The sequence below is a fragment of the Aotus nancymaae genome, unplaced genomic scaffold, assembly GCF_030222135.1.
Source record: "Aotus nancymaae isolate 86718 unplaced genomic scaffold, 86718_ANA_hifiasm-v0.15.2.pri h1tg000062l, whole genome shotgun sequence".
Classification (NCBI taxonomy): domain Eukaryota; kingdom Metazoa; phylum Chordata; class Mammalia; order Primates; family Aotidae; genus Aotus; species Aotus nancymaae.
In genome coordinates this window covers 10,539,269-10,563,043 of record NW_026988476.1, presented here as the reverse complement: position 1 = coordinate 10,563,043, position 23,775 = coordinate 10,539,269, and the positions used below count along the sequence as shown (strand labels likewise).

General features: G+C 34.4%; 1 long non-coding RNA gene across 2 annotated transcripts in view; it reads right to left on the bottom strand.

The window, feature by feature from the left end:
• Nucleotides 1-23,775, bottom strand: part of LOC105728785 (uncharacterized) — a 504,990-nt gene that overhangs the window by 51,103 nt on the left and 430,112 nt on the right. For both annotated transcript variants that reach the window (XR_010338568.1, XR_010338569.1), the window contains exon 7: nt 7,360-7,419. This is a non-coding gene — a long non-coding RNA (uncharacterized LOC105728785). The remainder of the gene's footprint in view (nt 1-7,359; nt 7,420-23,775) is intronic.

Sequence of the window (23,775 nt, the reverse complement as noted above, 5' to 3'; positions counted from 1 at the left end):
AATGTGGACACTGAGGGGAATTTAGTCATGGGCAGTCAGAGGAGAATCTAGCCACTGGGGAAAGACCACATTCCTACTCCATCCACTTCTAGTTCCCCATCCATCTCACTAAGAGCTACCTCAACTACTCAATAAAACCTTGCACTCTTCCTCCAAGCCCACATATCATTTGATTTTTTGAGTACACTAGGGCAAGACCCTGGGATACAGAAAGCTCTCTGTCCCTGCAATAAGGCAGAGGATCTAACTGAGTTGATTAACACAAGCCACCTGCAGACTGCAAAGCTGAAAGAGCATACTGTAATACATGCCCACTTGGGCTTCAGGAGTTGTAAACACTCACCTCAGTTGCTCAGAGCTCAAAAATGTTCCTTACGACCTCTGCATACCCTAGGGGTTTAAGCAGTGGGGCACAGAAGAAGCGAGCCACACTCCTGTCACATGCCCTGCAAGGGGGAAAAGGAAATTTCTCCTGTTTCAATAATAGTTGAAGGTTCAACACCCAACTGCCAGCATAAGATCAATGATGCAAAAAACTAACAAAGATATTCAGGATCTAAACTTGATACTTGACCAAATGAACCTGACATATACAGAATACTCCACCCAACAACAAAAGAATATATATTCTTCACATCTGCACACTGCATATACTCTAATAAAAGACACATTTGACCCAAGGCAATTCTTAATGAACTAATAAAAAAAAAAAAGCAAAATCATATCAACTACACTCTCAGACCACAACATAATAAAAACAAACCAATACCAGAAAGATCTCTCAAACCCATGCAATTACATGGAAATTAAACAACTTTCTCCTAAGCAACTTTTGGATAAAGGATGAAATTAAGGCAAAAAATTTTTAAAAAGATCCTTGAAATTAATGAAAAATAATGGTAGGATATACAAGAATCTCTGGCACACAGCTTAAGCACTGATAAGAGGAAGTTTATAGCGCTAAAACCCTACATGAGGAAGTTAGAAAGATCTCAAACAACCTAACATCACACTTAAAGGAACTAGAAAAACAAGAGCAAGTCAACCTCAAAGCTAGTAGAAGTGAAATAACCAAAATCAGAGCTTAACTGAACAAAATTGAGATGGAAAAATTCATACAAATGATCAACAAAATCCAAAGTTTGTTTTTGGAAAGAATAAATAAGATAGGTAGGCTGCTACATAATTAATAAAAAAAAAACACGAGAGAAGATTCAAATAAACACAATCAGAAATGACAAAGGGGACATCGCCACTGACCCCACAGGAATACAAAAAAGCCTCAGAGTCTATTACAAACACCTCTATGCATACAAACTATAAAACATAGAAATAAAATGGATAAATCTCTGGAAACATACAACCCCTGAAGATTGAATCAGGAAGAAATTGAATTCATGAACAGACCAATAATAAGTTCCAAAACTAAATCAGTAATTAAAAGTCTACCAACCAGAAAAAGCCCTGGTCCAGATGGATTCATAGCTGAATTCAACATGACAATAAAGAAGAACTGCTACTAATCATGCTAAAATTATTCCAAAAACTTGAGGAGGAGGGACTCCTAACTCATTCCATTATAAGGCCCGCATTATTCTGACATTAAAACCTGGCAGAGACACAAGACAAAAAAGAAAACTTTAGGCCAATATCGCTAACGATATATGTAAAACTCCTCAACAAAATACTAGCAAATCAAAGTAACACATTAGAAAGCTAATCCACCATGATCAAGTAGTCTTTGTTCCTGTCATGCAAAGTTGATTCAACATATGGAAATTAATTGTAATTCATCACATAAACGAAGCTAAAAATAAACACCATGTGATCATCTCAATAGACACAGAAAGAGCTTTTGATAAAATTCAGCATTCCTTCATATTAAAAACTTTCCACAAACTAGGCACCAAAGGAACATACCTCAAAATAATAAGAGCCATCTATGACAAAACCACAGCCAAATGAATGGGTGACAACTGGAAGCATTCCCCTTGACAACCAGAAAAAGACAAGAATGCCCACTTTCACCAATCCTATGCAGAAGTCCTGGAAGTCCTAGGCAGAGCAATTAGGCAAGAAGTTGTAGCCAGAGCAATCAGGCAAGAGAAAGAAATAAAAGGCATTCGAATAGGAAGAGAGGAAGTCACTCTCTCTCTCTCTTCACAGATGATATGATTCTATACCTAGAAAACCCTATTTTCTGTACCCAAAGGCTCCTAGAACTGATAAACAACTTTAGTAAAGTTTCAGGATTCAAAATCAATGCCCCCTAAATCAGTAGCATTTCTATACACCAATAACATACAAGCTGGGAGCCAAATTAGGCATTCAATTCCATTCATAATAGCCACAAAAAGAATAAAATATCTAGGAATACAGCTAACCAGGAAGATGAAAATTTTCTACAATGACAATTACAAAACCCTGCTGAAAAAAATCAGAGATGACACAAACAAATGGAAAAGCATTCCATGCTCATGGATAGAAAGAATGAATATTATTAAAATAGCCATGTTGCCCAAAGCAATTTATAGATTCAATGCTACTTCTATCAAACTGACAAAGACATTCTTTACAGAACTTGAAAAAACTTTTTAACCCTTTTCTTATTTAGAAAAAAAAGTGCAGCTAGTACACATTTAATTTTACATAAACAAGCTCTTTGAAACTGAAGAAAGTCTGATTTTCAATGTAAAAATAAAATATGAAAGCTCTTCTTGGAGTTATTTCTAAACAGAACTAACAGCAGAATCTGAATCATCAGAGTCATCTACTTTGGAAAAATTGGATGCATCAAATGAATCTTTGGCCGACAACTGTTTGAGAATGATGTTAACTTAACATCAAGCATAAGAATGTTACATTTTCTAGGGTTTGACATTTTTGGTGATCTAGAATTACTATATTTTGTAAATGAAAATGCCACTACTAAAAACTGAATGCTATAAACAGAATAATGTCTTTTGTTTCCAAAGTCCATATACTAGAGTAATACAAAAATAGCAATAAACATGAGATATTTTGTGGCAAAGTTATCTGGGGGTAAATGTTTCAGCTGCCAGCACTGGCAGCAAATATTCTTGGGGAAAATGGGAAAAAAGTTAAAATTCACATGGAAAGAAAAAAGGAGCCTAAATAGTCAATGCAATCCTAAGCAAAAAGAACAAACCTGGAGGCATCACGCTACCTGACTTCAAGCTATATTACAGGGTTACCATAGCCAAAACAGCATGGTACTGGTACAAAACATAAACATAGACCAATGGAATGAAATGGAGATCCTAGAAATAAGACAGCACACCTACAACTATCTGATTTCAAACAAGATTGACAAAAACAAGCAATGGATAAATGACTCCCTATTCAATAAATGGTGCTGGAATAACTGGCTGACCCTGTACAAATGATAAAAACTAGACTCCTTCAAGTTATTATATACAAAAATAAACTCAGGAAGGATTAGGGTATATACTAGGTTATAAATTTAAAGACTTAAATTTAAGACCTCAAACTATAAAAATCCTAGAAGAAAACCTAGGGAACACCATTCTAGAATAAGCCTTGGCAAAGATTCAATGAAGTCTCTAAAAGCAATAGCAATGAAAATAAAATAGATAAGTGGACTTACTTAAACTAAAGATCTTTTGCACAGCAAAAGAAACCATTAACAGAGTAAACAGACAACCCATAGAATAGGAAAAAGTATTTGCAAACTATGGATCCAACAAAGTTCTAATATCCGGAATCTATATGGAACTTAAGTGAATCAACAAGGAAAAACAATCCCATAAAAGTGGGTAAAGGACATGAACAGACAATTTTCAAAAAAAGATATACTTTCAGCCAACAAGCATATGAAAAAAATGCTCAACATAATTAATTATTAGAGAATAGCAATTCAAAACCATAATGAGAAACCACCTCATACCATTCAGAATGGCCATTATGAAAAAGTCAGAAAATAGCAGATATTGGCAAGATTGCAGATAAAAAGGAACTCTTATACCCTGCTGGTGGAAATTAAATTAATTTGGCCACTGTGGAAAGCAGTTTGGAGATTTATCAGAGAACTTGAAACAGGACTACCTCTCAACATAGTAACCCCTTTACTGGGTATATACTCAAAGGAATATAAATTGATTTATTAAAAAAGTACAGGCACTTGTAGGTTCACCACAGCACTGTTCATAACAGCAAAGACATAGAATCAACTTAGATGCCAATCAGTGTTGAACTGAATAAAGAAAATGTGGTACATATACACCATAGTATTCTATGCAGCCATATAAAAGCAGAGCCTTGAAAGACCACAAGAAAACTGTTCAAAGGGTGAAAATGACAGTGGGGAAATAGCAATAGGATAATGAGAAAAAGATGACTAATGTTATATACTGGTGGGAAGTTTGGTAAAATTGTTGTTTGTGGTAACATTGAAAAAATAATTTGTACTTAATACATTGAAAGCTCTAATGAAATACATTTTGAAGTACCCAATTTGTTTTAGCTTCATATGATAATTTATAAAGAGAGTCAAAGAAGAGACTATTCTGATTTTGAACAGAATTTAGAGAAAATATGAAATATAAGTTTCTCATCCCCAGTGATTCCAAGAAGCAAAAAGTTCTCAAAATAAGGTGAACTCAGATCCATCAAATGTTGAGGGATGGCAGTAATATGTGGCCCCTGGTTAAAATTAACATCAAGGGTATCGATTTTAGATTCTTTGTAGAGACGTCAAATATTTAAGGTGATGCCTAACACTCTGAACTAGAAAAAATCTTTCTAAGAATCTTAAAGATACTGCCACACAGGATTATAGCCAGGTCAAGGTAGAGAGAGGGCTGGCTTGAGAAAAAGGTAGATGTGTATTCTGCCTAACAGAATTACTTCTACTTTGCTATATAAGAAACCCACAGAGATTTAAAAGGACTTAAATCAACTTAGGCCGAATAGGACAGAGATGTTCATTATAAAAGGAGGTCTCCAAGCCCTCATGTTTTCACTGCAAACATGGGCTATTTCATATGAAAAAAAAAAAAAAGAGTAACTTAAAGGACAAGTCAAGATATCTGGAGCACAACTGCTAGGAAGCAAGAGGTTCTAATCAAATAAGTGGTGACATGTGCCATGCTGGCTTCCAGAATTGCTATGGATTTATGGATTAGTGACTATAAGCCTCCTCTTCCACACTCCTTTATGAACAAGGGGGTATGTTGTAGATATCCTCTGTGTAAAAGCATCATGTGTTGAGTCTATAGGGATTAAATAACATATCTTGTTTTATATAGTTTTTTAGATCAAGAGGAACTACTTGAAGAGCAGCACTCAACAAATCTGCACATAGGCCTGGTTTAAATGCTGAGATCCTGCCCTGGTTTATTTGATGCCATAATGATGAGACTTTCTTAAGGTTAAGGGAGAAAGTGAGCATATTTTACTTAAGGGAGGGATGTAAATTGTCCTGGTAAGGAAGCATACTATACTTTATTGCATTTGCCAAAAATAACCACAATAATATTTCCCATCCCACGTGCTTTTCCACAATGTGGTCTTCATACCATCTTTTTTATACTTGGGAAAATAAGGCAAAAAAGAGTATTATGCAACCCCTAGAAACAAACACTAAGTTTGGGGAGTTTTCTTCCTTTCACATTCCTAAAGTCAAAGATTTGTGTTTGCCATATTGTAGGTGATGCCAAACTTCCAGTTAAGAAACCCAGCCTTTTGAAATGAAGAAGCAGCTAGGTGGGTGACCGGTAGTCCTGGCAGGTATCCTTTCTTTATTTAGACTCTCCTCTCTTTCTAGTGAGTCCCATGCACCAGGGCCAACTTCTGTGACACAAATACAATGAGACTATGTTCAAACATTTTTCCTGAAGCTACTAAAATATGCATCAGCCCTGCTGTATCGAGAAAGAATCACATGGTCAGGGAGGTTAAACTTTGTCTTTACTGTCACACGTACCTTTGACCCACACATTAAATATCTACAGTGTGCTTATCTACAGCTTCTCAGGAATTCAACTGTCATACAAGTAAAGGGCAGTCAAGCTCAGTAGAGTGCAAATAGGTCCATATTGGGCTTCCCAATCTATGCTATTGTATCACACTATCTTCATCTCTGTGGCCTCCAAATAACATAACAGCATCTTATTTTGTTTTCAGTGTTAGTAAGGTGAGTTGTGGGTCCTATTTATGCAGTTAATTTAGCAAAAGTCTTTGATATCTGCGGCTTATGGGTAGGATTGAATTATCTTCCAATCTTTAAATTTCTCCTCTTTTTATACTACTTTGCTTATTAAAATATTATTACATATAACACTTTGAACAAGCTTATGAGTGGGTATTAATATCCAGCTTTGAACTGTATGCATTGAGACTCACTGTGGTTGAACAAGATGTTCCAGGTTAAATGGTTGAGAAGTAGCAAGATAAGAGTGTGTACCCTGCATGTTTGGCTCCTTAGCACATGTTCTAGTCTGATATAACAGGGGTCCCCAACCCCAGGGCCAAGGACTAGTACCGGTCCATGCCCTGTTAGGGCCCATGCCACACAGCAGGAGGTGAGTAGAAGGTGAGGCAGCATTTCCACCTGAGATCCACCTCCTGTCAGATCAGCAGTGTCATTAGATTCTCATAGGAGTGCAAACCCTATTGTGAACTGTGCATGTGAGGGATCTAGCTTGCATGCTCCTTATGAGAATCTAATGTCTGATGATCTGAGGTAGAAGAGTTTCATCCCCAACTCATACCTGCCATTCTCCAGTCTGTGGAAAAAGTGTCTTCCACTAAACTAGTCCCTGATGCCAAAAAGTTTGGGGACTACTACTATATAAGATACTACCTACCTATCACACTTGTGTTTGGAAAAAGAAGAGTGTGCATTATAGAAAAACAGCTGTTATTGTAGGCAAAGTTATTGAGTTTAAAAATCTGCTAGTAACTCACAGATTTTTGGACCTGAGCGTGTTTGAGACTCAATGTAACATCTGTAATACTGGCAGATTATTATGATGAATGCAAGACTTTGATAGACAACAATATCTGAAGGTCAGGATATCTAAGACAAACAACAATTTCCTATGTAAAATCTGCTTTCTTTTTCTCCCATTTTTGTACAGGGGTAACCCCTGGTATCTAAGTTGGAAGTCAATCTTTGACTCTTTTCTTCTCTCAGTTTCATTTTTAACCAGGTACCAAATATTATTAATTCTCTAAACTATCTGTCCCAATATTTCAGTTTTAAAATTTATATTTCCAATACATTTTTTTTTGGTACCTAGACAACTGTAATTGCCTCTTTATTGCTCTCATGCCAGAACTGCTTTCAAAATAATGTTTCAAAATCTGAAGCCATACCTCAATAAACTGGTCATATCCAAGTTTCATTTCCAAATTCTAGTGACCATGTCTCCTCCACTGAAACAAAAGTGAGATATTCTTTATTATGGAGAATATATATATTTTTTTACATTTTCATTCTCTGTGCTTTTGCTTACAGACTCTAAACAATTTTCTTTATCCCTAACAACATGAAATTTTGAAGTGAGGACTCAAATGCCACTTCTTCATATAAGGTATTAATAATAAGTTCAGAGAGGAATAACCCTCTTCTATCATATCTCTGTACCTTACGAAAGTGCTACCAAACTGTCTTAAATTAAAATGATTTGAATGTAAGCTTTGAATGAGGATGAACTCATATATACCATGGAATTATTGTTTCCCAAAATCTTTACATATTGTGTGAACTCAAATTTGTGGAATTGAAGATTTTTTTTCTTCATTTTTAATCTCTCATATATTTTCATTTTGAAACTATTTTTTGAAAGTCTTCTACGGTCTTCTTATTCTGCAAAGATTCACTTTCAAGACTGCAAACATGAATGCTGGGATGCATTGAGGAATTTCCAGTGAAGCCCAGGAAACAAATTAAGATGTGACTTTGAGAAATAACATCAGTCAAACATAATCCTAGGGCTGGGCAAACAAGACTTTTCTTGTTTCTTTGGGGAGACTCTCATTGTCAAGTTTGAAAATGATGAAGGGTTGGTCTGGGTAAAAAGAAGCTTATGCATCTTGAGTTCTTAGCTGGAAACAAGCAATATGTATGCATCAACTTAGTCATAATTTTCTAGTTACTACCACACATAAAACTTATTGTATCTTTTCTCGTTGGCGTTTTTTTTTTCTTCTGTGAACAATCTTTTCTGAAGCATATATAAAACTCAGGTCATAAATTAAGGCACATGGTGTTTCTCTATAAAAATTCTGTGGCGTTAAAACTGAGACAATCTAAAAATTGTAAATTTTCTGTCAAAGTAATAAATGGCTAGAGGTTTCACTTTTGGTAGCTTTAGTATTTCATTAACTTAATATTTGTTATTTTTAAGTAGTAATTAAGTTTTCACTAGGACTTTTTCCTTAAGGTTCTTGCGTTTGAAGTCATTTTATGAACAAATTAGTAATTCAGGCTAAAGAAACCTAACCATTCTGGGCTCTGAATTATACTGGAAACATATCATTCATAGTACATAATACATTGATGTAAGTGAATTGAATTTTAAACTAAGATCATTTAGAAAATTATAGTTGAATTACCATGTCTCTAAACTAAATTCACAGGAAAATGAAACTGAAATGTAGATAAGGTAATAAATAACAATAGGAAAAATATTGCCTTATAATGCAATTATTCCACATATATTTATGATTATTTCTTTTTTAGATACATATTTGTATGCATTGGATTATGTATACTATTTATATGGATAAATTTTCAAATCATTAATAAAGCGTATGGCATTTGTTACAATGTTAAAAATCCACATTTTAGGATGCTATTATAATTCTATTGGTTTGTGTCTGATTCTAGCACTATTTTTGGCTTCCATTTACTTGTGAAATCTTTAGAATCAGCACCTCTAATTCATTCTAGTCAGTTTCCAGCTTTCATAGTAGCAGCATGAATAGAATTTGCTATAGATTCAGTTATGGTGTCACAATGATTTATTTTCCTTTTTAACATAAAATTTAACATAAAATTCATTTTTTAATGTAAGCAAAACCTTTAAAATGGGAAGAAAAAAAGCTGTCTTTTCTTTGTGGTCAATGACCAGAATATTAGCTGGATATCTAGATGCTGTCTTCAAAGTAGAAGAGCCAGCAAACTTCAAAACACCTCTGATGATTTAGATTAATAGCATTTCAAACCAAATTCACTTAGTTTTTACAGGTGATAGGGATAATAACACTTCAGCAGAGTCAGCAATAGGAAAATCTTCAAATATTTAATAAATTTGTATTCATAAATGACAGCTAATTGTTACAGCACATACCAAAAAGCCTGTGTTTAAAGCACAAAACCAAACATGTTTTTGCATACATATTTATAATATTTGTGGAAGATTTTAAAACATTCAGTAGATACCCTTGAACATTTTTGCCTGAAGTTCTATTTAAGATTCTGTTCAAATGTTAGCAGATGCATGCCCCAAATTATTTGTTGCAAAAATTAAATTGCTACAGCATACTCAGTACTGCTTAGATTTTCTAGAACTAAAACTGGTTGAGATAGAAATGCGTACACATTTAAACTACAATTAAAAAATTCATAAAATGAAGCATGGTAGACTATCAGTTTCAAAATACAAAGAATTTGGAAGTAGTCACTCTCATCCTTACAAAAACAACAGAAAACCTGGACAAATTGAAAATCAGTGACATTTCTTGGACCCATTAAATAACTGAGGTCTCAGAGCAAATCATCACCCTGAAATCTGCAAAGGTGAATTCAGAGAATCACAGATGAAATCTGTTTACCTAGAACAGAAACTGCTGGAGCCACAAGCTGCTAAGAACACTTAAATGATAATTTTGATTAATTTCTGGATACCGAGTGTGCACTAGCATGAGAGTAAAGACTTTCTGGGGGCCTCAAAATTAGAAGGTCAGCATTTTCATAGGTTGCACTCCAAGAACCATCACGTTCTTATAGAGGATTTCAGAAAAGTCATCAGTACCCTTGGCAGCAGGAGAGGAATATAACATTGTAAAACATATTCAGAATGTTCTCCATAACTAAGGTCTGCTTTCCTTGAAGTAATTGTCAGAGCACAATTTTAAAATCTTGCCTCAACCAGGAAAAAGATTCCTATGAATTATGGTGCCCTCTAGCTTACTGTCTTACCTAAGGGGAAAAAATAGTCAACATGGTTGAGCTTTTCAAAGAAACATACTGGGAACATTGATTGCAACAGGGATATGAGTAAAGGTGAAGGACAGAAACACTTGTGAAGGCTATAGCCCAGACACCTGGGCCTACCAAAAGACTAGCACTTAATTGGATTTTGGAGTGTTACCCCCCTCACTGTCAGTCTCTCACTATGTTAAGGTTGTTTCAGTAGATTATAGCTGAAAGAGCTGCAAGATGTACACATTTTCTCAGTAGCAGTATATAGAGAAGTCCCAAAGTAAAGGGGAGAAAAAAGCAAGGACAGTAAAGAAAGTTGAAGCGTTGGGCAGCTACAGCTACAACAAGCATTGAACATAACCCAACTCCTAGTCAGATTAACATAAATCCTCACACTGAAGGCCCATTTACTTCAGTTGCTATTATTCATCATAACCTGTCTGGCTTACAACCAAAAATTAAAAATAAATAACAAAAGGCAAAATAATTGTCTGAAAAAAAAAGCAATCATGAGAACTAGAATCATATATGACACAAGTACTTGAATTACCAGATAGATGATTTTAAATAACAATGATTAATATTCTAAAAGCTATAATAAAAAAGTAGAAAACATAATAAAAAGGTCATATCAGTAAAGAGGTGAGAAATTTAAGAGGTATCAAAAGTAAATATTATAAATGTAAAAAGTAACACTGTAACAGAGATGAAGAATGCCTTTGATGGCTAATCAGTAGATGACACAAATGAGGAATCAATGAGCTTGAAGATAGGTCAATAAAAACTTTCCAAGCCAGCAGGAGTGAACCATAATATAAACTATGAACTTTGGATAATAATGACATGTCAATGTAGGTTCATCGGTCATAACAAATGTTCCACTCTGATGGAATGTTCATAGAAGTGGAGGTGGTACTCATGTGGGGGCAAGGGACATATGGGGACTCTGTGTTTTCTTCTAAATTTTGCTGTAACTCTAAATAAGCTCTAAACATGAAGTCAATTTTTTTTTAAAAAATCAAAAACTTCCCGAACTCAAGTGCAAAGAGAAAGAAATAAAAAAAGTAGAACAAATTTAAAAAGTTGTAATGCATAAATCATTGGAATAATAGAAGAAAAAAAGAATGAGGTAGAAAAAATATTTTAAGAAATAATGGGTGAGCATCTATTAAAATTAATGGCAGTAACCTAAACATAGATCATGGAAGCTCAGAGAACACTTAGCATGATACACAAAAAACAAGCAAACAGAAAGCAACTTAGCATATCATATTTAAACTTCAGAACACCAAAAGCAAACAGAAAATTATGAAGGAAGCAAGAGAGAAACAAGGAGCAAGGATTACGGTAGTCTTCTCATCAGAAACCTACAAGAGAAAAGAGACTCCGACAAAAGGACTGGAATGAAAAGAAAACCTGCTAACCTGGAATTCTATATTAAGTGAAATCACCCTCCAAAACTGAAAAATAAATAAAGACTTTCTCGAACTAACAAAAAACTCAGGACATTCATTGTCAGCTGAACTGTTCTGCATGAAATTTAGATCTTCAGGCAGAAGAAAAATAATATAGGTCAAAATTTCAATCTACATAAAGAAAAGAAGACCATTAGAAAAAGAATAAAAGAAGGTAAAATAAAATCTTTTATTTTTCATATTCTTAATTGAAATTTTAAAAAGTTTGTTAAAAGTAATAACAATACATTAATACTAGTAAAAATCTATTGGGTAGTTATAGTACGTGGGTTAGTGAAACGAATGACAGTAATTGATACGGACTGAATTGTGTCCTCCCAAAATTCATATGCTAAAGCTTTACCCTACAATGAGATTATATTTGGAGATGGGACATATAAGGATGAAATTTAGTTTAAATGAGATCATAAGGATGAAGTCCTCATTATAGGATTACAGTACTTATAAGAAGAGACAACAGAGAGTTCAGTCTCTATAAGGCTAAGAACCTTCACAGAGTCCCTTGCACTCCCCTGCCACCTCCACCAGAACAGGTGCTGGTATCCACGACCAAGAAACTCATAGACATTTCACATCACAGGACTCTATGCAAACAACCTCCAGTATCAGTCCAGAGCTGGGTAGACTTGCTGGGTGGCTAGATCCAGAAGAAAGACAACAATCACTGCAATTTAGCTCACAGAAAGCTACATCACAAGGAAAAGGGGGAGAGCACTACAGCAAGAGAACACCCTGTGTGACAAAAGAATCTGAACAATAGACTTCAGTTCTAGATCTTCCCTCTGACGGAGGCCACCCAATGAGAAGAAACCAGAAAACCAACCTTGGTAATATGACAAAACAAGGCTCATCAACACCCCCCCAAATTCACACTAGTTTACCAGCAATGGATCCAAACCAGGAAGAAATCCTTGATTTACCTGAAAAAGATAAATGTTGGTTATTAAGTTAATCAGGGAGGCACCAGAGAAAGGTAAAGCCCAATGCAAGGAAGTCTAAAAAATGATACAAAAAGTGAAAGGAGAAATAGTCAAGGAAATAGATAGTTTAAAGAAAACACAGTCAAAACTTCAGGAAACATTGGACACACTTAAAGAAATGTAAAATGCTCTGGAAAGTCTCAGCACTAGAATTGAACAAGTAGAAGAAAATAATTAAGAGCTTGAAGACGAGGTCTTCGAATTAACCCAATCCAACAAAGATAAAGAAAAAAGAATGAGAAAATATGACCAAAGCCTCCATGAAGTCTGAGATTATGTTAAATGACCAAACCTAAGAATGTTCGCTGTTCCTGAGGAAGAAGAGAATTCTAAAAGTTTGAATAGTATATTTGGAAAAATAACCAAGGAAAACTTCCCCAGTCTTGCTAGGGACCTAGACTACCAAATACAAGAAGCACAAAGAACACCCTGGGAAATTCATCACTAAAAGGTCATCACCTAGGCACATTGTCATCAGGTTATCCAAAGTTAAGACAAAGGAAAGAATCTTACGAGTTTTGAGACAGAAGCACCAGGTAACCTATAAAGGAGAACCTATCAAATTAACAGTAGATTTCTCAGCAGAAACCCTAAAAGCTAGAAGGGATGGGACCCTATATTCAGCCTCCTCAAACAAAACAATTATTAACCAAGAATTTTGTATCCAGTGAAACTAAGTATCATTCATATATGAAGGAAAGATACAGTCTTTTTCAGACAAACAAATGCTGAATTTGCCACTACCAAGCCACCATTACAAGAACTGCTAAAAGGAGATCTAAATCTTGAAAGAAATCCTGGAAACACATCAAAACAAAACATCTTCAAAGCATAAATCACACAGGACCTATAAAACAAAAATACAACTTAAAAAGCAATAACCAAAAACAAATAAACCAAAGTACACAGGCAACAAGTAGCACAATGAATGCAATGGTACCTCACATCTCAATACTAACATAGAACGGATATGGCCTAAATGCTCCACTTAAATGTTACAGAACCACTGAATGAATAAGAACTCACCAACCAACTATCTGCTGCCTTTAGGAGACTCACCTAACACATAAGGACTCACATATACCTAAAATAAGGGGGTGGGAAAAGGCATTTCATGCAAATGGAAACAAAAAAAATGAGCAGAGGTAGCTATTCTTATGACAGACAAACTTTAAAGCAACAACGGTTAAAAGAGACAAAGAGGGAGATTATATAATGGTAAAAAGCCCTGTCCAACAGGAAAATATCACAATCCTAAATATAAATCCACCTAACAATGGAGCTCCCACATTTTAAAAACAATTACTAATAGACCTAAGAAATGAGATAGACAGCAACACAATAATAGTGGGGGACTTAAGTATTCCACTGACAGCACTAGACAGGTCATCAAAACAGAAAGTCAACAAGGAAACAATAGATTTAAACTATACCTTGGAACAAATGGACTGAACAGATACACACAGAACACTTAATCCAACAACTGCAGAATACATATTTTATTCAACAGTGTATAAAACTTTTTCCAAGATAGACCATATGATAGGAGATAAAACAAGCCTCAGTAAATTTAAGAAAATTTTAATTTTATCAAGCACTCTCTCAGGCTACAGTGGAATAAAATTGGAAGTCAACTCCAAAAGGAAACTTTAAAACCATGAAAATACACAGAAATTAAATAACCTGCTCTTGAATGAGCAATGGGTCAAAAGTTAAATCAAGATGAAAATTTAAAAATTCTTTAAACTGAACGGCAATAAAGACACAACTTATTAAGACCTCTGGCTTATAGCAAAGGCAGTGCTAAAAGGCAAGTTCATAACCTTAAATGCCTACATCAAAAAAACACAGAACTCAAACTGACATTCTAAGGTCATACCTCAAGGAACTAGACAAGTAAGAACAAAACAAACCCAAATCCAGCAGAAGAAAGGAAATAACCGAGATCACATCAGAACTAAATAAAATTGAAGCAAACAAAATACAAAAAGAAATGAAACAAAAAGCTGGTTCTTTGAAAAGATAAATAAAATTCATAGAACATTAGTAAGATTAATGACAAAAAGAAGAGAGAAAATGCAAATAGCCTCATTAAGAAATGAAACAGGAGACAACTGACACCAATGACCAGATGAATTTACAGCAGAATTATACCAGACATTCAAAGAAGAATTGGTACCAATCCTTTTGACACTGTTCCACATGATAGAGAAAGAAGGAACCTTCTCTAATTCATTCTATGAAGCCAGTATCACCCTAATACCAAAACCAGGGAAGTACATAACCAAAAAAGAAAACTACAGACCAATATCCTTGATAAACACAGATGCTAAAATCCTTAACAAAATACTAGCTAACTGAATCCAACAACATATCAGAAAGATAATTCACCATGATCAAGCGGATTTCATACCAGGGATGCAGGGATGATTTAATATATGCAAGTCAACATATGTGATACACCACATAAACAGAATTAAAAACAAAATTCATATGATCATCTCAATAGGTGCAGAAAGGCATTCAACAAAATCCAGCATCCCTTTATGATTAAAACTCTCAGCAAAATTGGCATACAAGGGACATACATCAATGTAATCAAAGCCACCTATGACAAACCCACAGCCAACACAATACTGAGTGGGGAAAAGTTGAGAGCATTCCCACTGAGAACTGGAACAAGGATGCACACTCACCACTCCTCTACAACATAGTACTGAAGTCCTAGCAGGAACAATCAGACAAGAGAAAGAAATAAAGGACACCCAAATCAGTAAAGAAGTAAAACTGTCACTGTTTGCTGACAATATGATTGTTTACCTTGAAATCCTAAAGACTCCTCTAGGAAGCTCCTAGAACTGATAAAAGAATTCATCAAAGTTTCTGGATACAAGATTAAAGTAAAACAATTAGTAGCTCTTCTATACACTAACAGCGACCAAGCTGAGAATCAAATCAAGAATTCAAGCCCTTTACAATAGCTGCAATAAAATAAAATAAAATACTTAGGAATATACCTAACCAAGGAGTCTAAAGACCTCTAAAAGGAAAACTACAAAACACTGCTGAAAGAAATCATAGATGACACAAACAAATGGAAAGACATCCCATGCTCATGAATGAATAGAATCAATATTGTGAAAATGATCATACTGCCAAAAACAATCTACAAATTCAATGCAATCCCCAGCAAAATACTACCATCATTCTTCACAAGATTAGAAAAAACAATTCTAAAATTCATATGGAACCGAAAAACAGTCCTCATAGCTGAAGCAAGATTAAGCAAAAAGAACAAATCTGGAAGCATCACATGATACTATAAGGCCATTCAAACTATAGTATAAGGCCATAGTCACCGAAACAGCATGGTACTGGTATAAAAATAGGCACACAGACCAATGGAACAGAATATATATTTATATATACACAGTATATATGTGTGTGTGTGTAACATATATTTATGTCTGGAGCTGCACTTTGACATAATAAGCTATTGAGTAAAAACATATATAGTTAAAACTTTTACTAAGGATCAATTGGATTCTTTAAAGTAGACATCATATAAAATGAACCTCCATGTACCCATCATACAGTTTCAATAATTATCAATTCATATGACTTGTGAACTCATCCATTTCCCAAATCCTTATCATTTTGAAGCAAATCTTAGATATCATGTTATTCCATCCATAAATATTTCACTAAATCTCTCAATGATAGAGTTTTAAAAACATATTACTTTTAGAAGGAACATTTTTACACTGTTGATGGGAGTGTAAATTAGTTCAACCATTGTGGAAGACAGTGTGGCGATTCCTCAAGGACCTAGAAGTAGAAATTCCATTTGACCCAGCAATCCCATTACTGGGTATATAGCCAAAGGATTATAAACCGTTCTACTATAAGGACACATGCACACGAATGTTCATTGCAGCACAGTTTACAATAGCAAAGACCTGGAACCAACCCAAATGCCCATCGATGATAGACTGGACAGGGAAAATGTGGCACATATAAACCACGGAATATTATGCAGCCATCAAAAACGATGAGTTCGCCTCCTTTGTAGGGACATGGATGAACCTGGAAACCATCATTCTCAGCAAACTGACACAAGAACACAAAATCAAACACCGCGTGTTCTCACTCATAGGCAGGTGTTGAACAATGAGAACACATGGACACAGGGAGGGGAGCACTACACACTGGGGTCTGTTGGGGGAAATAGAGGAGGGATGGCAGGGGGTGGGGAGTTGGGGAGAGATAGCATGGGGAGAAATGCCAGATATAGGTGAAGAGGAGGAAGGCAGCAAATCACACTGCCACGTATGCACCTATGCAACAATCTTGCATGTTCTTCACATGTACCCCAAAACCTAGAATGCAATTAAAAAAAAAAAAGAAAAAGTTGATTTCTTAATATCTTTGAATATCTTACCAGTGGTCAAATTTCTAATTGTTTCTCATTAATGTCATGTTTCTATTTTATTTTGTTTGAGTCCGAAGTCAAATAAAGTCCACATTTTATTAGTTGACATGTCTCATATTTCTTCAATATCTTTATTTTCCTTCTCACCACATATTTGTTGAGGACAACAGGTCTTTAGTCCTATGGAATATTTCTCCATCGGGATTTTGATCATTGCATTCCTGTGGTATAGTTACACACATTTTCTACCCTCTACATTTTCTGTAAAATAAACATCTTTCAATTAAATTCCAGTAAGATTTTGGGGAGGAAAGTGCTTTACAGGTGATGATTAATGATTGCACTTAGATCCAATGAACTAATTAGGCATTGCAGACTATTTATATTCTAATTCTACCATTCCTTCTTCAATTACGTGGAACCTTTGCATTTAAAAAAAATCTCACTCTCATTGATTATATTGCTTATTTTTCACTTTATTTATCAGGTTTCAAAATGAACTAATTTACTAGTATTCTGCCACACTGAATAATTAGCATCTTTTATTTTATCTTCTTTTAATTTTATTTTACTATTTATTTTTTATTTTTTTTGAGATAGGGTCTCACTCTATCACCCAGGCTGGAGTACAATGGCACAATCATGGCTTACTTCAGCCTTGGCCTCCTGGGCTCAAGCAATCCTCCACCTCAGCCCCCTACCATCCCAACCCGCAGAAGTTAGGACTACAGGCATACGCCAGCACGCCCAGATAATTTTTTTGTTGTTGTATTTTTTGTAGAGCCAGGGTTTTGCCAGGTTGCCCAGGCTGGTCTCAAACTCCTAGGCTCAACTGATGTTTCTTCCCAAACTGTGGGGATTACAGGAGTGAGCCACTGCACAAGCCCAGCATCTTTTAAACTATCATTATGACTTAAAAATAATTGATAAACATTAGAATTTTAAAATAGTCATTTTTGTTATGTTGGTCAAATTGTTCCATATTTGACCAATGGAAGCCTATTCACATAGGCTACTAATTTTTTTTTTTTTTTGACAATCATGTATTTTTATAGTTCTCTAGAGTTCTTATATGACAATATGTTTCAGGATCATCTTATACATTTTCTGTTCCAGACCTGAACTCAGCCTTTTCTCTGAGATCTGACTCCTTTTTTACCCTCTTTTTGAAAATAACATTTAGACATCACAATCTGTGTACAAGTGGTCCTTGATGCTACCGGGCCATTTTTTAAAATATATACAAAGCTCACAAAAAGTGTTTAATCTGTTAACATAAACTGCTTTAGAATTACAATATAAAAATTGAAGCTATATTGAATAAGTGTACCAAGCATATAACTTAAATGTCCTAAGTCTTTGAACATACAAGATTTTGTAAAAATTTACCAAAAATCTTTGATAACTGGAAACAAATATTTTGGAATTCACTGACCCAAAACCAATATTACTTTTATCCTAGAAGAGATTTATTCATTTTAGTATATGTGTTTTATAGATTAAGGGACTTATTTACAAATGGAATAACTGATTTTTCAGAATGGCAGTGACACAGTTCACAATTATGTAAATTAAATTCCATATCTCCTTTTTCCTTCACAAATACTCATTCCAGTTCACTCTACCATGCAACCTCATACTATTTTTGTCCTTTACTTTAAAATCTTGAGTCTCATGAATTCCTACACAGTAGAAAAATGTAAAGACACAACTAGGCAACATTTTTTTCCCAAGGGGTGTATGTTATTAATAATGAAGGGAAATGTTCTAATTCATTATTATCAGAGAGTTGTTTCAAGTGTTTGAAATAGGTGCCCTATAGTCAATTGTTTTCAAAATGTTTAGCCCTGAAATTTGTTCAAATAAAACTTTAAAGCATCCCTTAAAATGATTTCTTTGAACTTTGAAAATCACCTTTCTAAATATTAACCTTTGGAAATCACTTGGACAGAATGTTCTTCTCCAATCATGTTCAAACTCCTCTAAAACTTCTCACAGTGTAACAATTCTCAAAGGGAAACACTGAAAAGTTTTTTTCTTTGTTTTTGAAACTTTTATTAATTTCAGGGAGCCTCCTATCAGGACAGAAGGAATACATTTTGCCCCTTAGTTTTAACTTTTTCAGTGGCAGAAAATTGCTTCTAGGCATATTATTAAATATTGGTGTGCCTACTCATTTTCTCCTGTCACCAGAAAATACCACTTGATACCCTGTCAATGCTTCAGCCTCCTTTCCATTCAACATATGATTAGCTAGGAGATGGGTCAGACAGCTGCAGCTGCATGAAATTATACAATACATGCATCAGCACTGATTTTTGAGAGAACAGATTTTTTTTGCAGCCCAATAAATCAAACCTGTGAAGCAATCTCTATTCTATAATTTTCATAATATTTTGATGCCCTTGTGTATCAGAAAATAAAGGACAGATACTTCCTGTCAATAATTAGACCTTTTCCAAGTTTACTTCTTAAATCTTTACAACTGTACCCTTATAAGGCTAAGGTAGTTTGCCTCTAGGGAAGAGTACCATTATGGATAATGCCAAGTACTGAAAGAAACACATTAAATTAGACATAGAAATAAACCTATTACATTTTGAAATTTAGGTCATTTTCTATATTTGTACTTTTTCATTTTAAAAAGTGCATACACTGTCTCTAATTTCTAAAATGTGAAGGATATAATTACAGGTTGTCATAAGAAATGTTTCAAATGGATTAAATTAGATGCCACCACTACATATTCATTTAAAAATATTTTTATGCACAGCAATTGAAATTGTGAATGTTTGATTTATGCTCCACTTTTAAAAAGTATATTCATCTATGATATCTGAGCCATCAGAATTCATGTAAATCTTTTCTATATTAATACTCATTTTATATTTTGCTGTTTTCATTGCAGATGTGCATTACTAGCACTCACTGTTAGGACAGAGGAAGCCAAAATGTTTTAAATAAAAACTTTGTTTCTTATATCTCTTAATTCATACAATTTTAAGAATAGATTTTCCCTGAAAGATTATGCTTTTAAACTCTTTTCAAAATTTCTACACATTTATGTAACATGGAAAATTTACATGTTTTCATTCTTTTGAAGCTGAGTCTGCAAGACAATGAAATAACTGATTAACTCAAGATAAATAGGAAACTTCAAGTAAATATGTAAATACACTAGAAAACACATCTGAAAAAATATATGACTTGACCGATGAGCCAATCCACAAAAATTATCAGCCAGTTTGCCTAATATGAAACAAAGGGTGAGGTAGATATGTACTGACACATGAAAGTATAAAATATGATTTTGATGGTCATTTTCCAAAGTCTAACCTCGTAATCGATAAAGCAAAAACTAATCTAGAGAAAATGTCTTCTTTCAACTACTGTTACATCAGCAATTTTGACAAAACACTTTCAGAAAAGGTATTTGCAGGCCTTTTCTTTAGAGAGAAATCGTTCTGCTTGTTTTACTCAAGAGTCCATCAATCTAATAATTGAAGACCAGGTTTTACTATATTGAATATTTTGTTATGATGTCCATGGCAGCACGGATAGTCCTTTTCCTCATAATGCCTGCATTCTGGTACTTATGTCCCTGTATAATTCCCTACCTTCGAGTGTAGGTGAGGCCTGGGACTTGCCTGTAACCAATAGAATATGGCACAGGTGATAAAATGTCACTTCGTGACTACATTGTATTACACAATATGAGATTTCATCTTTTTGCAGGCTTACTCTAGAGTCTCTCTCTCCCCTTACTGGCTTGATAAAATAAGTGATGATGTTGGGTGGTCATGAGGCAAGAAGTTGAGGATGGCCTGTGACCCAGCTAGCAAGAAACCAGAGACTCACATCACTGCAAGGGAATAATTTCTGCAATTATCTTCATGAACTTGAAAGCAAATTGATTCTGATATGGTTTGGCTGTGTCTCCACCCAAATCTCATCTTGAATTGCAGCTCCCATAATTCCCATATGTTGTGGAGGAACCTGGTGTGAGATAATTTAATCAGGGGGGCAGTTTTCCCTATACTGTGCTCATGGTAGTTAGTAAGTCTCACACAATATGATGGCTTTATAAGGGATTTCCTCTTTTGCTTGGCTCTCATTCTCTCTTGCCTGCTGCCATGTAAGACGTACCCTTTGCCTTCTGCCATAATTGTGAGGCCTCCCCAACCACGTGGAACTGTGAGTCCATTAAACCTCTTTTCTTTACAAATTACCCAGTCTCTGGTATGTCTTTATCAAAAGTGTGAAAACAGATTAATACATTCCCCAGCAGGCCTCCAGATGAGAACCCTGACCTGACCAGCACTTTGACTGTAGCTTTGCAGAGGACCCAGATAAACCATAACCAGACTCTTCACCCTTAGACCCTGTGAGATGATAAATGTGTGTTGTTTTATACTGTTATATTTGTAATAACTTATTATGTAACTCTAAAAATTAATACATGCTTAACTTTCATTTAAACTATGAAATACATTTGATAAGAAATAATATCTTCATGTTTTGACAGAATATCTGCAATATAACATGTTTAAGTATTTTTTAGCTTTAATAAATACAGTGTTCATTTCTGGAATTTGTGTTCTGTTTTGAATATGTTAGGTCACTTTTATCATCTATTGTGTTTGCTCCTATTTTTAATCCCTCCATTTATTTATTTAAGTGGCATTTGTTTTAAACTCTGTGTCTGTTATATTCAATATTTCACATTATTACATTTCTGAGTCTGCTTAGTATTGTTTCTGCTGGATCTTGTTTGTGATATTTTGTAGTTTATCAGTTTTCTGATTTCCTCCTATGAATGTTCACATTTTCTGGAATTTTTAATTATATGAATTATTTGAGGTCTGTGTGGAAGTGAGTTTCCATTTAGCACTCATTAGCACTCAAAGTGACTGAAAACAAATTCATATATCTTTTTCAAAGCCTATATATTCTCCTTATTTTTAATAATAATAATAATAAAAACAATAACAGCAACTGACCCATGGGACATATGATGTGCTGGATATTGCTTTTGGTGCTTTATGTGCATTAAGCTATTTAATACTTTTAAAAATCCTATAACATAAATATTATAATTATTTCCTTTTTGCAAATAATGGAATTTGAGATACAGAATTTAAATTATTTCCCTAAGGCTATATAGTCATTTAGTATTTGATTTAGCACCCACTATGAGATACAGGGTGCTTTCTTGAAAAATATTTCCATAAACAGCTAGTTAATGTAGTATGTCACCTCTCCCTTCTTTCCACATACATACATACATGAATTCCATATCTAAACTGTAACACATCATAATGATCAACAGAAATAAATTACATTTGTTATAAATCCTAAGTCCTTAATTCTTACTGCTAGACTAATTAATGTGCTAGAGGTAATTAAATCAGCATAAATATCATAGCTGAATTTCATGAAAAAGATCAGAAAATGTTATGCCCATTAATAATTTCTGTAGCTATTCAAGAAAATGTAATGCATTAAGGATAATTAAATCTTGTGCTTCAGGGAGCAAGTGGGTTTGCTTAAGGAACAGAAAGGAAAATATGCCTTTATTCTCTGCCCGAGGGATAATAGTGGAAAAACTGACTAGGTATATTAATGGGGTACTAGAAAGGGTAACATCTGCTGTTCTTTAACATATCAGAGCTTTGGCTAAGGTAGAATTAACTGATTCATGTCAAATAATGAATTATAATAACTTCAATTTACAACATGGTAGAAATAGGCTCTTTTAAAATTTTATTTTAGTTTTAATTTACTAACTACAGTTTTAAAAAATGCATGCTACTTCATAAATGCACTAAAGATTACATTTTTGAAGTGCTCAGCAGGAAATATTTTAAATTATATTTAAATTTTATTTGCAAACTTGATTTTAATGGTGTTGCTTACTCAGAGTAAAAGTTTCCTTTTTCCTTCCATGGTTTCTCCACTGGTCTGAATCTGAATTATCAATGAACTATTGGAGGTAGCAGGAATAAACATGTAGGCATTAGCATGATGAATCAGAAATACCAAACAAGTTCTAGAGTAAAAATCTTAAAATATAATTCATAGAAAGCAGTACTATTTTTAATCTTTTAAGCATAAAGATGCTGACTTATTGGCAGCAGCTACAGAAGTGGACTATGTGGTAGTTTAAAACTTAATGCCTGGAAAAAGATGATAATTTCTAATTTTAAATATATGCCTCCTTGCAAATTTACCAATCTACTTACCCTAGTGGTCTCACACACTAACAGTAGGTAGCTTTAATAAGCTGAAGAATTCTAATTCTACTTCTCAATTTCAGGTTCTAGGTGTATTTTTAAAATATCTTCCCCAAATTTAATTTTATGCCTCTCTGGCCTCACCTTTTTTCATTCCTGGGCCTCTAGGCTATGCCAATTTACATATTTGAATTAATGCACCAAATAATGTTTGAAAGTCTAATCTTATTAAATGTCTCTAAATCCAACACTTCTGCTAACTAGAGAAATCTTATTAATTAATTCATATGTTATTAAAACATCATGCTGGCTGCCTACTAGGTTGTCTCTGGGGGTCAAGTGGACCAACTAGTTCCCTTAAAAAACACAGAGTGCTGAGACAGAACAATTTATGTGAAATCAGATTTCCAAAGAATCTCATTTATCCACTAGCACAAGACTCCATGCATTCTAGAATTTACTG